Source organism: Acinonyx jubatus, chromosome C1 (assembly GCF_027475565.1).
Source record: "Acinonyx jubatus isolate Ajub_Pintada_27869175 chromosome C1, VMU_Ajub_asm_v1.0, whole genome shotgun sequence".
In the NCBI taxonomy this organism is placed as follows: Eukaryota; Metazoa; Chordata; class Mammalia; order Carnivora; family Felidae; genus Acinonyx; species Acinonyx jubatus.
The window spans coordinates 82,292,248-82,308,225 of record NC_069381.1 but is presented as its reverse complement, the minus strand read 5'-3'; the positions used below and the strand labels follow the sequence as shown (position 1 = coordinate 82,308,225).

The window sequence follows — 15,978 nt, the reverse complement described above, 5'->3', positions numbered from 1 at the left end:
TAAAATCTAAGATTATGATATTTCTCCAAAGAAAATTTCTGATATTTCTGACAAAATGTATTAACTTGTGAACACCCTGGATGAACTTTAAATAACCCATCAAATATTGCTGATGGATAGATACTACCTAGAATGATCCAGCAGCCATATAGAGACCCGATGGACAATCGAGCTACCATTTTCCAGATTGAGAAAGCAATCAAAATGAGGAAAATGGGAAGAGTACCATACCAGATGGTACTCCAGCTGAACTATACAAGTGTGGGTACACAGCAAATAGTGAATACTTTCACCACTTGTTCAAAACCATATGGACACAGAAAGATAGATGTAGATATTTGAGGGACACCTATTTCTTAAGAGGAAAAAGGATAAATTAGGGTACTAAAAGCTACTACTGTGTTAACTGACAGGAAGTTGCTGACTTAAATTTTGTGCTATCTAAAATAATTTACTCTGGGATATTATAATCATAACAATGTCCTAGAACTTCACAAAGTAGCATTTATGAAATAACAGAATAAAAATACTTTAGAGAATATGTTGAAATACACTGAGTTAATTTCAACTGAATTTTTTTTAGATCAAAGTTAATAAAAATGCAAACAGTCCAAATCTTAGGTGTTATTTATTATTTCTTTATGATATGAATTGCACAATTAATAATATTTGAGGTCATAGTTTTAAAAAAATTTTAAATTTCAATGAAATAAAGTAACCTAAAACAAAAAAAGTATTTAAAGGCCTAATATTTAGAATTTATTTAGGTTATAATACTAGGTTGCACACACTCCTGTCATTGAAAAATATTTAATCTAATAGAAGCCTATAATGAAGCTTTTTTTTTTCTTTATGTAAAATATAGCAGACGATTTACGTGCTACTTATCACAGAAGGTCTTGGGCAATCTCAGACAAAGCAAGAGACTATATTCTTGCATGGTTTTGACCTCTAAACATGTGTCAATGCCAAGTTCACTAATTGTACACCCAGCATAAATATCAGAAAGTTCAGCCAAAAAACAGAATCCTGAAGTATGAAATAAAGGTATCCATAAAGAGAAGATATATGTTTTGATTTTATTTTATGTTAGTTACTGTTTCCAACTAAGAATTTTATTATGAAGCTGCTTGGATGTTTGCTGTAAATGATACATGAATACAGATAACTCCATTGATAACTGAACCAATGAAACTGTTTAAACCCATGCTGACTTTTGCAGAATATTTTAGCACGCAATGCTATACTTATCTCATCTACACTTGTAGAATACAAGCCAAGGAAACAGATAGGAGGCTTCTAAAGGTAATTTTAGAGATATTATCTTAGAAACTTGTATAAATGGTAGTTCAAATAATATGCAAACAACTGAAGTTCCACATCTAAGTTTGTAGGGAAGAAAGAACTCAGAAATATGTTCTCCCACAAACATAATTGTCAAAATTCTTAAAACCCACACTCCCAAACTGGTTGTAAGTAAACATTTCAAATGCCATAGTCATAAAATTTACTAATTTATTTTTAAACAGAGGCTACCTCAATTTTAATGACATTATTATTATTATTATTATTATTATTATTATATCGAAAACGGAGCATTTTCTCTGGGCCCCACACACAGTGCTTAGTTTGAATGGAATGTCTTATTTAATTCTCACAAGCACCCTGTGTGATAGACATTTTCCCCCATTTTATGGGTAGAAAATGGATACAGATAGGTTAAGCAATTTGCCCAAGACAAAACATTAGCAATGTCAGGGCAGGCTTTAAAAAAAGCAACACGTGGGGCACCTGGGTGGCTCAGTTGGTTGAGCATGGGACTCTTGATTGTGGCTCAGGTCATGATCTCATGGTTCATGAGATGGAGACCCAAGTTGGGCTCTGTGCTGACAGCATGGAGCCTGCTTGGGGTTCTCTCTCTCTCTTCCTGTCTCTCTCTGCCCCTCCCTCTGCTCGCACTTGCTCTCTCTCTCTTTCAAAATAAACTTAAAAACAAAATAAAAAAATAGAGCAATACAAGTGAACAGCCATTTATTTTTTTTAAGTTTATTAATTTATTTTGAGAGGGAGAGAGGGGGAGAATCCTAAGCAGGCTCTGTTTTGTCAGCTCTATCTCATGAACTGTGAGAGTGATATCATGACGTGGGTGGAAATCAAGAGTCTGGACACTTAACCGACTGAGCCACCCAGGTGCCCCTGAAAAGCCATTTCTGAACTTAATGCTTGCCTTGGAATAATCTACCTAAAACATTATTTTTAATATTCATTCATTCATTTATTCATTCATTCATTCTTTATTGAAGTGTATTTGGCATACAATATTATGTGAGTTTCAGGTGTACAACATAGTGATTCAACATTTATATACATTGAGAAGTGATCACCAGGATAAATCCAGCTACCATCTGTCAACCTTACAAAGTTGTTACATATTATTAACTATATTCTCTATACTGTACATTGTACCCCATGTCTTTTTATTTTTATTTTACACCTGGCAGTTTTACCCTTTTATCCCCTTCCTCTATTTTGTCCATCTTCTCATGCCCCTTCCCTCTGGCAACCATCGGTTTGTTCTCCGTATTTATGAGTTTGTGGCTGTTTTGTCTGGGTTTTTTTGCTTTAATTTTTTAGATTACACATATAAGTAAAATCATATATTTTCCTTTCCCTGTCTGACTTAGTTCATTTAGCATGATACCCTCAAGGTCCATCCATGTTGTCATAAATTTAATATTTTCAGAGATGAAGAAAACTTACAACACTTAAAAGGAATTTTATTTCTATTTCATAAGCAACATTAAGATTTAGTTGCTTCTAGATGAAATTTGATACTGGTGATTTTTTCCCTAGGGTTTGGTAAAAATTAATATTCCAAGAATTCTTGATATATGTAAATCATTTTGCCAATTCAATAAAAATTAACTTTAATGTTATTTTTACTTACAAACTGATCAATATACTCCTAAGGTATTTTATCCTTCATATATATATATATATATATATATATATATATATATATATGTGTGTGTGTGTGTGTGTATATATATATATATATATATATATATAGTATTTCTTTGTAGGGAAAATATTGATAATGCCTAGGTCTATGTGAATAACATATATGAATAACTCATAAGATCGTGAAATCTTAATTCAAGCATGACGCCAGTTGATGTCATGAGAATTAATCAAAATACTGGCAATCATGAATATGTAAAAATTAACACTTGACTGCTCTATGTTTAAATGGGCAACATCACTTATTCAAATAGTAACTCTTCCCTTTCACCCGGACAGCTAAATCTCAGCTATGAATGAAAAAGGCAGAAATAGACGGGATCTGGTAAAATTGATTTTTTTTGCTAGTGAGATATTATTACACTGATGAACTGAAAAATCAATTTATAAGATACACCATGAAGGAGTATACTTTTTTTTCATATGGAATCTATCTTAAGTTGAAACACTGAAAAATAGGAGACAATTTGTGTCATATCTAAATATTTTATATGGAGATGTCAAAAGTCTGATACACTCACTCTACTTCTCGACTTGTGACTGTGTGTATATCTGGAGTTGTCATTCATGAAAGCAACTAAGGCACAGGTGTTAGACCCTACCTACCTTGTAACCTTGCAGCCAACTCATTTGCAGCATGTAAAGTTACATACGGATGTGTCTATGTGCTTGCTGCCTCCCTCTCTCTCACGTTCTCTCTTCCTCTCTGCCTCTCTCTCCCTTCTTACTTTCTTCCCACCCTCCCTCCCTTCCTCTTCCTCCCCTCTCTTTGTGTCTTCTTTCAAGCTTCCACTATGCATGGAAAACTATTTCCCAAGATTACATAGGGGAGAAAATTCTTAACATGTTCTGTGTTTATTGTAAGTAAAAGTCCAATTTCTCTAACCTCTGAAAAATAAAGACTGCTTTCCTGTGAGCATTTTTTCTTTCATTCCTCTATTGTAAGGTAAAGATTAGCCTGGTGGGGACATAAATAACATGCTCTAAATTATTCTTAATGCCTATTTTCTTTATGATTAACAAATAAATGTCTTTGTGGTGTTTGCTCTGTCAGGTGGCATATAAATGCTAAATATTTGCTACTACTTACACAGATCATGAATATACACAGGCAACATGTGCTGGCTTCATGAAAAACTCTGAAACATATATTCACGTTTTGAAGGATTCTCAAATTTTCATAAGTTCATATTTCCTAGTTTCAGTAATTCAAATTCAGTAACTATTTCAGCTTTCTAGTTTAAAAAAAATCCCTCATTCTGCTATAATGTTAATTTTAACTAAATGACCAATAACTTCTAATAATGGAACTTATTTTTTCAAAACAAAAAGAAAACACAGTTTCAGTATTTTTAAGCAACTTACAGATTTTAAAATTATGTGTATATACATATATATTCTTTTAAAAAATTGTGGCAAGAACACTTGGCACGAACCTACAGTAACAGATTTGTAAATGTGAAATACAATACTGTTAACTATTGGATGTTGTAAAGCAGATTGTTAGAACTTACTTATCTTACATAACTGACACTTTATAGCCATTGAATAATAACTCCTTATTGCTCCCTATCCCCAGTTCCTGGAAGCCACCATTCTACTCTCTACTATGTGAGTTCCACTATTTTAGATAATTCATATAAGTGGAATCATGCAGTACTTGTGCGACTGTGCCTGGATTATTTTGCTTAACATAATATTCATGTTGTTACATATTGCAAGAGTTCCTTCTTTTTAAAGACTAAATAATATTCCAGTGTGTGTGTGTGTGTGTGTGTGTGTGTGTGTGTGTGTGTGTATCACATTTTCTTTATCTACCCATCCATCCATGGACATTTAGGTTTTATTCCACATACTGCTATTGTGAATATTGCTGGAATAAGCATGGATGTGTTAAGATCTTGATCTTGAGATCTTGATTTCAGTTCTTTGTGTAAATACCCAGAAGTGGGATTACTGGGTCCTATGGTAGTTCTATTTTTGATTTTTTGAGGAATCTCCATACTGTTTTCCATAGCAGCTGCAGCAGCTTGCATTCCCACTAACAGGGCACAAGTGTTTCGATTTCTCCATATTCTCACCCACACTCATGGTTTGTTTTTTCTGTTTTTGTTTTGGTTTTGTTTTGGATAAAGTCATTCTAACAGGTGAGTGGTGGTTTTGATTTGTATTTCTCTGATGATTACTGATGTTGAACCTCTTTGCATATCCCTGTTGGCTATCTATATGTCTTTGTCAGAGAATTGTTTGTTCAAGTCCCCAACTTTTTTCTTTTAAAAATTGAGTCATTAGATTTTTTTGGCTATGGAATTATAGGCATTTCCTACATATTTTGGAAATTAATCCCTAATTAGATGTATGATTTTCAAATATTTTTTCCATTCCATAGGTTGCTTGTTCATTCTGTTAACTTACACACAAACACACACACACATAATCAAAACCATTAACACTAATAAATTGAGTAAAGTTTCAAGATACAAAAATCAACATAAACAAATCAGCTGTGTTTTGGGGCACCTGGGTGGCTTAGTAGGTTAAGCGTCCGACTTCCTCTCAGGTCATGCTCTTGTAGCTTGTGGGTTTGAGCCCTTGTTGGGCTCTGTGCTGACAGCTCAGAGCCTGGAGCCTGCCTCAGATTCTGTGTCTCTCTCTCTGCCCCTCCCCCACTCACACTCTGTCTCTCTCTCAAAAATAAATAAATGTTAAAAATTAAAAAAAAAGCATTTGTGTTTCTATAACAATAAACTATTTGTAAAGGATATTAAGGAAACAGTCCCTTTATGATAGCATAAAAATAAAATATTTAAGAATAAACATAACTAAGGAGATCGAAGACATGTACACTGAAAACTATAAACATAGATGGAAGAAATTAAAGAATGGAAACATGAACAGATGGAAAAATATCCTGTGTCCATGAATTGCAAGACTTAATATTGTTAAAATGTTCACACTACCCAAAGCTATCTGTAGAGTCAATGCAATCCCTATCAAAATCCGAATGGCATTTTTTTTTTACAGAAATAGAGAAAACAATTATAAAATTCCTAAGGAACCAAAAGGACCAAAGAAAACAAAACAATCTGGAGAATTATTAACAAAGGCAGACACATCATGCTTCCTGATTTCAAAGCATATTATAAAGCTACAGAATGGTATTGGCATATTAAAACAGTATGGTACTTGCATAAGATACAGAATAGAGAGCTCAGAAATAAATCCACACATACACAGTCAACCAATCTTTGACAAGGGTACTAAGAACACATAACAGAAAAAGGATCGTCTTTAACAATGGTGCTGGGAAAAATGGTTATCCGTATCCACAAGAAGGAAATTGTATCCTTACCTTACATTGTACACAAAAATCAACTCAAAATGCACTACACACTTAAATGTAAGACCTCTAACTGTAAAACTCCTACAAGAAAATTTCAAGGAAAAACTTCATGACATTGTTCTTAGCAATGATTTCATGATTTGACACCAAAGCACAGGCAACAAAAGAAAAAAATAGACTATATCAAAGTATATGTGTATATTCTTCATATATGTGTATATATACACACACACATATACTTTTCTTTAATTTTTAAAAATGTATTTATTTTTGAAAGACAGAGAGAGAAAGAGAGAGCACTAGTGGGGGAGGGGCAGGGAGAGAGAGAGGGAGACACAGAATCTGAAGCAGACTCCAGGCTCTGAGTTGTCAGCTCATTGTCTGATGCGGGGCTTGAACCTACGAACTGTGCGATCATGACCTGAACTGAAGCCGGATGCTTAACCGGCTGAACCGTCCAGGCGCCTCCACACATATATATTCTTAACATATATTTATATATTCCTAATATATTTTTTAAATATATATTCCTAATTATATTTTTAAATATAATTTAACTTAGAGTTATAGAACATCAGTACTGTATTCATGCTTGATGTTTGGTAAGCATTTAAAATAATATAAAATTAAGGGTGCCTGGGTGGCTCAGTTGGTTAAGTGTGTGACTTCGGCTCAGGTCATAATCTCATGGTTCGTGAGTTCGAACCCTGTGTCGGGCTCTGTGCTGACAGCTCAGGGCCTGGAGCCTGCTTCTGATTCTGTGGCTTCCTCTCTCTCTGCCCCTCCCCTGCTCACACTCTGTCTCTCTCTCAAGATAAATAAAGATTTAAAAAAATTTTTAATAAATAAAATTATATTCTCAAATATTTTAAAAGTGCATGACTTATATTGCTAGAATTGGGAAAATAGATCTTTTCAGTTACTTTATAATCAAATAAAATAGCTACCTTTTTTATTAACCTGGAGAAACTACAAATATTAATATATAGTATGTGATATTAGGAATTAGCAGCCTAGTTATAACAACCAGATCCCTTTTCCTATTAATATAATTCAAATATTTCCCCACATTCTGAGTTAAGCATATTTAAAGCATTTTGTCATGTGCAAATATAAGTCATACAATATCATTATATTGGTAAAGAAATGTGCATTTTTTGGCAATTTCAAGCAGAATTGCACCAAGTTAGAAATAATTATGAATGTTTTGGTTTGTGACATTGAGGTTTGTATTTTCATTTATCTCAGAACTGAGAAGTCCTGGAAAAATGTGAACTTTTATAAGAGTTGGGCTTCTAGTCCAGAAAATCTTGCTAAGGAGATTATAGTCATGACTATATTGCAAGGATAATTTATGACACAAACTCCTTCAAAAATATTTTTATCTAGATTCTGTAACATTGTTCATCTGGGGTTGAAAGTTAACTTTCAACATGTATGATTAATTCTTAATCCTACAAATATATGAGGCTTCTGGCTTACTCAGAAAAGCTTTAAGAAACTGATGGGACAGATTTAGGACCAGGAATGGAGTATGTTTTATTCATCTCCCTAGCCCATGCTTCTATCCTCAAGTTCATGGTTGTTTAACATGTTTACCCCCCTAAGACACGTACGTGTTGCAATAGTAGCAGAAGCAAAGTTGAATCTCAGGTATACTCGCTTGATATCAAAGCTTATAGGTGCATTATCTCATTCATTTCACAAGTTCTTACTGGGACCATTCCCTGTTCTAAGAACTTTGGACCCAACCACATACAAAGTTCATGCCCTCATGCAGGCTTTAATGTGGTCAATAAATAATAAGCACATAGTAATAGCTCCTCTGGAAAAAAATAAAGCAGTCAGGAGATAGAAATTATAGATTAAGGAGTGCTACATGACATTTGATCAGAGAACTGACTGAAATGAGAGAATAAGCCACTTGACTTTCTGCGGACAAGTGTTCCAGAAAGGAAACTAGAAAGTGCAAAGGCCCTTTGATAGGAACATGCTTGCTGTGTTCAAGGATTCGATGCATCATGTATTTTATTTTTTGAACCTATGTCCTGGTACTTGCTTTTTCCCTGGCTTGGAATTCTCTTCCCTTCTCCACCTCCTATTATTCATCCTTAAGACTCAGCATCTTCCCCACTATACATTCATGAGGCCTCCGTACTGGCCCAAATGCTTTCCTTCACTGCTGCCATAGCACTTACCCAAACCTCTAGCTAATTATTTTTCAAACATTGCCTTTTTCTCTTATATTTATCTGCCCTACTTGACCATTAGTGCCTCAAAGGCAGGGGCTTTTTCTAATCAATTTTGATTGTCCCAGGGCCTAGTACTGCTCAGGATATCACAGAACTCAATGAAAAGAGATGGAAATATTTGGTTATAAAATAATTTTACATAACCTGTTTTCCTTTCCTCAGATTATAATTGGAAAATCTTGATTTAAGTCACATCCTCAGGCAAAAACAAATAACTAGGCCCATTTTGGGGAGATGTTGTTATTACAAAAGGTTCCTAAAATTAAAAATCAGCACTTCTCTGTGAATATGATTTGTAAAAATTCTGAAAAGACCTTACACAAATTTAAGTAACTTTTGTAAATAAAATAATATATTAAATATTAATTGTTTTATATCAATTGACAGCAAATGATACTAAATGGCATAAATATACATATTTTTTTCTTGAAGTAAGGGAAGCATAAATGTAAAGTTTTAAAGGAGAATCAAAAGACTAGAGCTATTCCAGGTTGAATTCTTGCTTCATCAGATTTTCATAATTAGAGTGATTATCAAACTGTGAAATAATTTACCTGGAACTTGTATTTATATTGTTTAATGTAATAATAAGAAAACATGTTAGGAGCATTAAGCTCATTACAAAGATAAATCAGTGGCACACAGTTACACTTTCTCTTTCTGACTGCCTAGACATAGTTAAAATTACATATATGGTTGAATTTTGTTAATTTATGCATTTCTTATAAAGATAGTTAATTTGCATTTTTAAAAAGTTTGAAACATTATTTGGTTATCCTAAATGTTTTATTTCCTCTGGATATAAAACACATCTGGTTGGATCATTTTGACAAAGTACTGCCTGATAGGCCCAGAATCAAACCCAATCATATGGTCATTGAACAAACGGCCACCGTATTTCTTGGATTTGTTGCTAGTTTATTCTCTAGTGTGGTTGCTCTTTTCTCATATGGCAGTGTCCTGTCAGCTCTCAATTAACTGCACCTTTTTGCTCTGTATATACTGAATACTGCTGACTCAGCTTTTTTTCATCCTGAACAATGTCCACCTCACCTCCTCATTCCATTCTCCCCGATGGGCATTTTCCTCCATCCAGTTCTTTGAACTTTATCAGAAATTATGTGAATGTTTACTCTTCTAGGCACTTTGATATGCACAAGGGATACCCACGAATGAAAAACAAACAAACAAATCTGGCTTAACCCCCAACAAGCTAAGGATCTAGGGATGATGGGAGATATCAGAGTGGGGACAAGCACACAAATGGATAATGTCAATACAATAAAAAACATCATGGGAAATCTGTATAGAATGCTAGGTAGACTCAGGGAAAGATGCTCAGCTCTCCTTGGCAAGGTTTCCTGGAGAAATTACCACCTGAGCTGAATCTGGACTGAAAATAGCATTTAGGCATAGAGATCATTTAAAGGAGAAGAAAAGGCATGTGCAAAGATACAGCAAAGTGGAAAGGAATGCAAATAATTAGTGGACCATATGACCAGAAACAGAAGTCTTTAAATCTTGAGGGTAAGGAGTATCTCTGGAAGGAACCTCATTTGAAACAATGTTTTGTTTTAATCTCTGCTAACCCCATATCTGTGCAAATAGGCATTCAATGAGTTTTTATTTGACTAAATGAAGATTAAATTGGCAAATGTTTGGCAAACTCAAGGCTGTGCACTGTTACAAATGAGAGACTCAGTGTTACAGGATATACCAAAAGGGTAGTAGACCGTTGAGATTTTCAACTTTTAAAATCTGAAGTTTCCAAGTATGCAAACATACATAGAAATACTGATAGAATGTTAGCCTGTTTCAGTGGAGAAGCCCCTTTCACCAGACCTGCCACTCTCCTTTGAAGACCATTTTATTTGCACAAAAAGCTGTGTGGGGGGGGGGGGGGGCGTGTGTGTGCATGCGCGTGTGTGCACGCATGTGTGTATTTTAAATGTTTATTTTTGAGAGAGAGAGAGAGAAAGAGTGAGCACGAGTGGGGGACAGGAGGAGAGAGGGGGACAGAAGATCTGAAGCAGGATGTGTGCGACAGGAGAGAGCCTGGTGTGGGACTCTAACCCACAAACTGTGAGATCATGACTTGACTGAAATTGTATGCTCAATGGACTGAGCCACCTGGATGCCCCAATGTGTTTTAACCATACCAAGAGAAACACTTTGTATACAGAGATGGTTAAAGAACTAACAAACAGCACTGATACCCAGTGAGCAACTAGACTCACATTCTAGCTGAGTGGTTCTCTCCAAATTACCAGAGCTGACAAAATAATTCAAATTGTGAGCTTCAAAAATGATCACAGTTTTTAAATGTCATAAACTTTGGGGTAGTTTGTGAATAGTCAAATTTCAAATGGTAAATAAATGTAAGGATCTAATATAAATACCAACTCTCACATTTCCAGAGTCTTCCTAGGTGTTGTTTCTCTTACCTACTTATCGGAATTATTAAGTCTCTCAGACTTAAGGACTGCTGAAGCAGAAAGAAAACTCCTGAATCAGTCAGTTGTCCTCCTTTCTGAGCTACCCTTGTCCGTACCTCCATTAAGCTAAATATCCTAAAATTGACTTAATTGCAATACCTGAAGGCAAGTTTGCAGTATGTGAAAGTGCTTTGGAAAAAAAAAAATGAAGTGCTCCAATATTAGCAGGGCTGCTGAAAGATGAGTGACACATCAAAGAGATTTGAGCTGGTTTTTCCATGATAACTTAAGGGACTCAAAGTCCTCCTAAATCAGATCAGTTCTCTAATATATATACTCTGGTCTAAGCTTCAACAAAGCACTAGGAATAGAAATTTAGTGTTATATTTATTAGCCAACACAAACAATTGAACCTTGATAGGTTACTTTTTTTCTCAAGAGAAAACTTCCTTCAAAGCCCTATAGAACTGTAAGGACTTAGAATAACTGGAACTACTATAACCTACTAGACAATTTTAATAATACTATCATCATCATCACCACATAGAAAAGGCTAGGAAACAAAGAATTATAAAATGTGATGAACTAGAATGTTCATTTATGTTTGGTTTTCATTATTGTTTTTAATTACAAGATGATATACAAATTTAAAACCAATATATAGAGAATAAAAAGAACATCAATCTCCATCTCAACCACTTCCCCTTCCCTCTGGTTTTCCTTATAGACAATGAATACTAAAAAATACATTTAATTGTGGATGCCTTATCCACTGAAATAATATTGGGCTCCTGGATTTGATTTCATACTCACCAGAGAGTACCTGGATTCCATGCTGCTTCATTACTACCTGTGGAAATGATTTGTCTTTGACCAGTAGGCTAGAATTCAAGTCTTTTGTTTCTCCGTAGTCAAACTGGTATGGATTCAAACTAAATGTGGGACATTTCTATTTACACCATTTTTTGGGAGTCTTAGCAGGCTCAGTGACTATTTCACAGTATATATCTTTAAGATATATGCTTTAGAAGAGGTAACTTTTATCTTGCATTGTAACATATGATGCATTATTAAAAATAACAGTTTTGTGGTAAACTCTTCAAATTTCCAAGCCAGTCTTCTAGGGTTACAACTGCCAACAGGGGACAGGCAGGTATGGTAAATGTGTGAAATGGGGCTGTGCTGCCCTGGAAAGTACAAGTCCTGTGTAGAGGGAACAGCTGCTGTTCAGTTCTAGCCAATCGTCACCATGTGAGAATCTGGGCCCAGTATTGTCAGAGCTTCCAAATATTCAAGAGAAGCTGAAAACCCAGAGATTCATGTAAAAAAACAAATACCCTAGTGTTTAAATACTGGCTTAATTTTTAAAAAATATTATGCAGGACAAACATTTGTGGGCCAAAGTCAGTCCATTGGCAGTAAATTAGCAATCTCTGCCACCCATATATAATCACCACTTTGTTCTTTTTATCCACTGATTAATTTATAATTCACATGTTTGAGCATTAATCCAAATGTGTCTGGGGGGGGTCTCAATAATCTGGATCAACACATTTCCATTTTTGTCAGCCATTTGCCAATGTTGCTCTGTTTCCAGGATAAAAAGCAATTTGCCCCACTTACCTTGGTTGTGGCAACATGTTTTACTTTTCTTTTAAATCCTAACTCATTGAAATATTCACATAAAATCTTAATTGTGTAAATAACCCCTCAAGAAGCTGATGATGGGATACAATGATAAGTTAGGTATGGTTCATAAGAAGCTTGCTCTCCAACATAAAGAGAAATAAACATTTTCTTTTTATTTTAATTTTTAATATTTATTTTGAGAGAGTGAGAGAGAGAGAGAGAGAGAAACAGAGTGTGAGTGGGTAGGTCAGAGAGAGTGGAGACACAGAATCCAAAACAGACTCCGGGCTCAGCTGTCAGCACAGAGCCTGAGGCGGGGCTCAAACTTACGAACCATGAGATCATGCCTGAGCCAAAATTGGATGCTTAACCAACTGAGCCACCCAGGAGCCAGAGAAATAAACATCTGAGGAATTGTACATGTCATTACCTTAACCTAGTGTTTTTCATACTTTGTTCCATGGAACCTGAAGAGTTTGGAGTTGCTAAGAAGCACGTTATAGAGGTAACTGAAGGCTGTCATTGGAAAGGTGGATTTTACTTGAAAACAAAAAGTTTGAGAATATTTGTTCATCAGATTAAAGAATTTCAAATTTGATCTGAAGGGGTCTTTTTGTAAAGTTTATTTTATTTATTTTGAGAAAGACTGCAAACAGGGGAAGAGCAGAAAGGGAAAGACAAAATCCCAAGCAAGCTCCGTGCTGTCAGCGTGGAGCCTGACAAAGGGCTCAGTCCCACAAACCATGAGATCATGACCTGAGCTGAAATCAAGAGTCAGCTGCTCGACCGACTGAGTCACCAGGCTTCCCATGAAAGGGGTCTTATCTTCAGATCAGAGGATTCCTTGTGATCCACAGAAGTCTTTCAGAGGATCCATGAGCTACCTGACATGTAAATGGACCACAAATGTCATTTTTATTACTTTTATTATATTCTCAAAAGAGTTTGTGAACCAACATATGATATTTACAATAAATAACTAATATTTAAAAGTATGGATTCTTGTGGTGCCTGGGCGGTTCAGTAGGTTAAGTGTCTGACTTTGGCTCATGTCATGATCTTGTGGTCTGTGAGTTCCAGCACCACGTCAGGCTCTGTCATCATGGAGCCTGGAGCTTGCTTTGGATTCTGTGTCTCCCTTTCTCTGTGCCACTTCCCCACTCATGCTCTGTCTCTCTCTCAAAAATAAATAAACATTTAAATATTTATGAAAAAATAAATAAAAGTATGGATTCTGAAGTTAGAGTTACATAAGTGATTCATCTGGGACTAAATGCAAACTTTTTAAGCTTCAGTTTGTTCATCTGTAAAATAGGAATAGAATAGCGTCCACCTCATTGTGTTGTAGTGAAGTCTAAATGAGATAAGCAAATATAAAGGACACAGCACAATGTCTTATAGTATGCACTCCATAAATGTCAATTATTCCTATTGTTGTCTTTGTTACTGTTGTTTAACAAACTCAAACACATAGGGAAAGTCACTAGAAATTAATATACTATTTGTAAACAACAGAGGGGACTGAATAATTATTTCTCCTTGGATGAGTCAGTGTAGACTTCCAGAAGATGGGCCATTTGACATGGGTCTTGAAGATAAGTAGGAGTTTTACCAAGAGACAAAATGGGAGAAAACCTTTCCAAAGTGGGGCAGGAACAGTATGGCTAAGACATAGAGTATTTGCAGGAATTGGAAAGTTTAGTGAGTGGTGAGAAGGTTGTGCAACTTACTCAATAGAAGCCAGGAGTGGAGAGGCAGGAAATGGGGTTGGAGAAGTAAATTGGAATTAAAATATCCTGGTGAGTTTGATTTGTAAGCATTATGAAGTCACTGAAGATTTTCAATGAGAATATGATCAAATTTTTAAAGGAAGATAATTCTTACGGTGTTGTCCAGGATAAATTCAAGTAAAAAGGTAACTAACATTTGTATGCATTTAATGCATGCCAGGGATGGTTATAAAACAAACAACAATAATTTTCTCAGTGAACCTAAAATGTTCAGATTATCACTTCATGTCATATGTGACAAAACTGAAACTTCAAATGGTTAGCAATCCAAGAGCACATAACTAGTCAATTATGCAGCTGTGCTTTTAATCATTTTGAAAGATTCCAAAGCCCCTTATATTTCCACTGGTCTGTGTGGTTGGGAAATAGGATATGAAACTATTGCCATTCATCTAGATGAGAGGTGATATAGGACTCATATAAGAAAGTGGCAATAAGGATTGATATTCAGAAGCTATTTCTGAAGAAAGCAAGGAGACATAAGAAAAAAAATCAATATGAAAAGAGGAAACAGAGGGGTGCCTGGGTGGCTAAGTTGGTTAAGCGTTTGAATTCACTCAGGTCATGATCTTACAGTTAATGAGTTTGAGCCCCGCACTGGGCTCTGTGCTGGCAGCTCAGAGCCTGCTTGGGATTCTCTCCCTCTCTCTGCCCTCCCCTACTTGGGCTCTCTCTCTTTCTCTCTCTCTCTCTCTCAAAATAAATAAATTAAAAAAAAAGAGGAAACAAAGTACCAGTCAAGGCTGGTTTAGACATTATGAGATGGGAAAGCATTAACACAACTGGAAACACTCAAGACTAAGAATCTAGTAGATAAGCAATGATTTGTGTGTGTGTGTGTGTGTGTGTGTGTGTGTGTGTGTGTGTGTGTGTGTAATATAAAGGATCACTGGTACAGAGAAAATTTAAAGTGTGGCCCACGGGATTTTAGGTGCCTATAGGACATCCAAAGAGAGAGGTCCATAAGGAGTTGAAAATAGAGCTGTAGGTAAGTGTCAGGACTGGCCAGTACATACTGTGGTTGAGGTCCTGGGGATGATGGAGATCACTCAGATGGAATGTGGGGAGGAGAAAGGAAGCACTGATATCATCCAGTTGGAATGACAGGTTTAGAGGCTTTCTGCACTAATTAAAGGTCGAGGTATTCAGGACAGTGTCTTCGTGCCTGCACTTTTGAATCCCTCGGATATTTTTTACACTACAGTACACATAGTAAATAGTTCATGAAGTTTCTTTGAGTAAATATATGAAAAGAGCATCAAAAAATAGAACCTAAAGAATGGAGAAAAGGAAGTGGCCCAGAAAGGAAGTTGAGAAAGATTGGTTAGGTGATAGGATGAAAAGAGAAGAATTGCAAGCCAAATGAGAAGAGTATTTCAAAACACAGTTGGGGGGAGTAGGGAAGAGGGGAAAGTGGGTGATGGGCATCAAGGAGGGCACCTGTTGGGATGAGCACTGGGTGTTGTATGGAAACCATTTCGACAATAAATTAATAATAGAAAACATAT

At 35.6% G+C, this 15,978-nt stretch overlaps 1 protein-coding gene across 27 annotated transcripts in view; it reads right to left on the bottom strand.

The window, feature by feature from the left end:
• Positions 1-15,978, bottom strand: part of LOC106968096 (keratinocyte proline-rich protein-like) — a 177,101-nt gene that overhangs the window by 31,421 nt on the left and 129,702 nt on the right. The window lies entirely within an intron of this gene.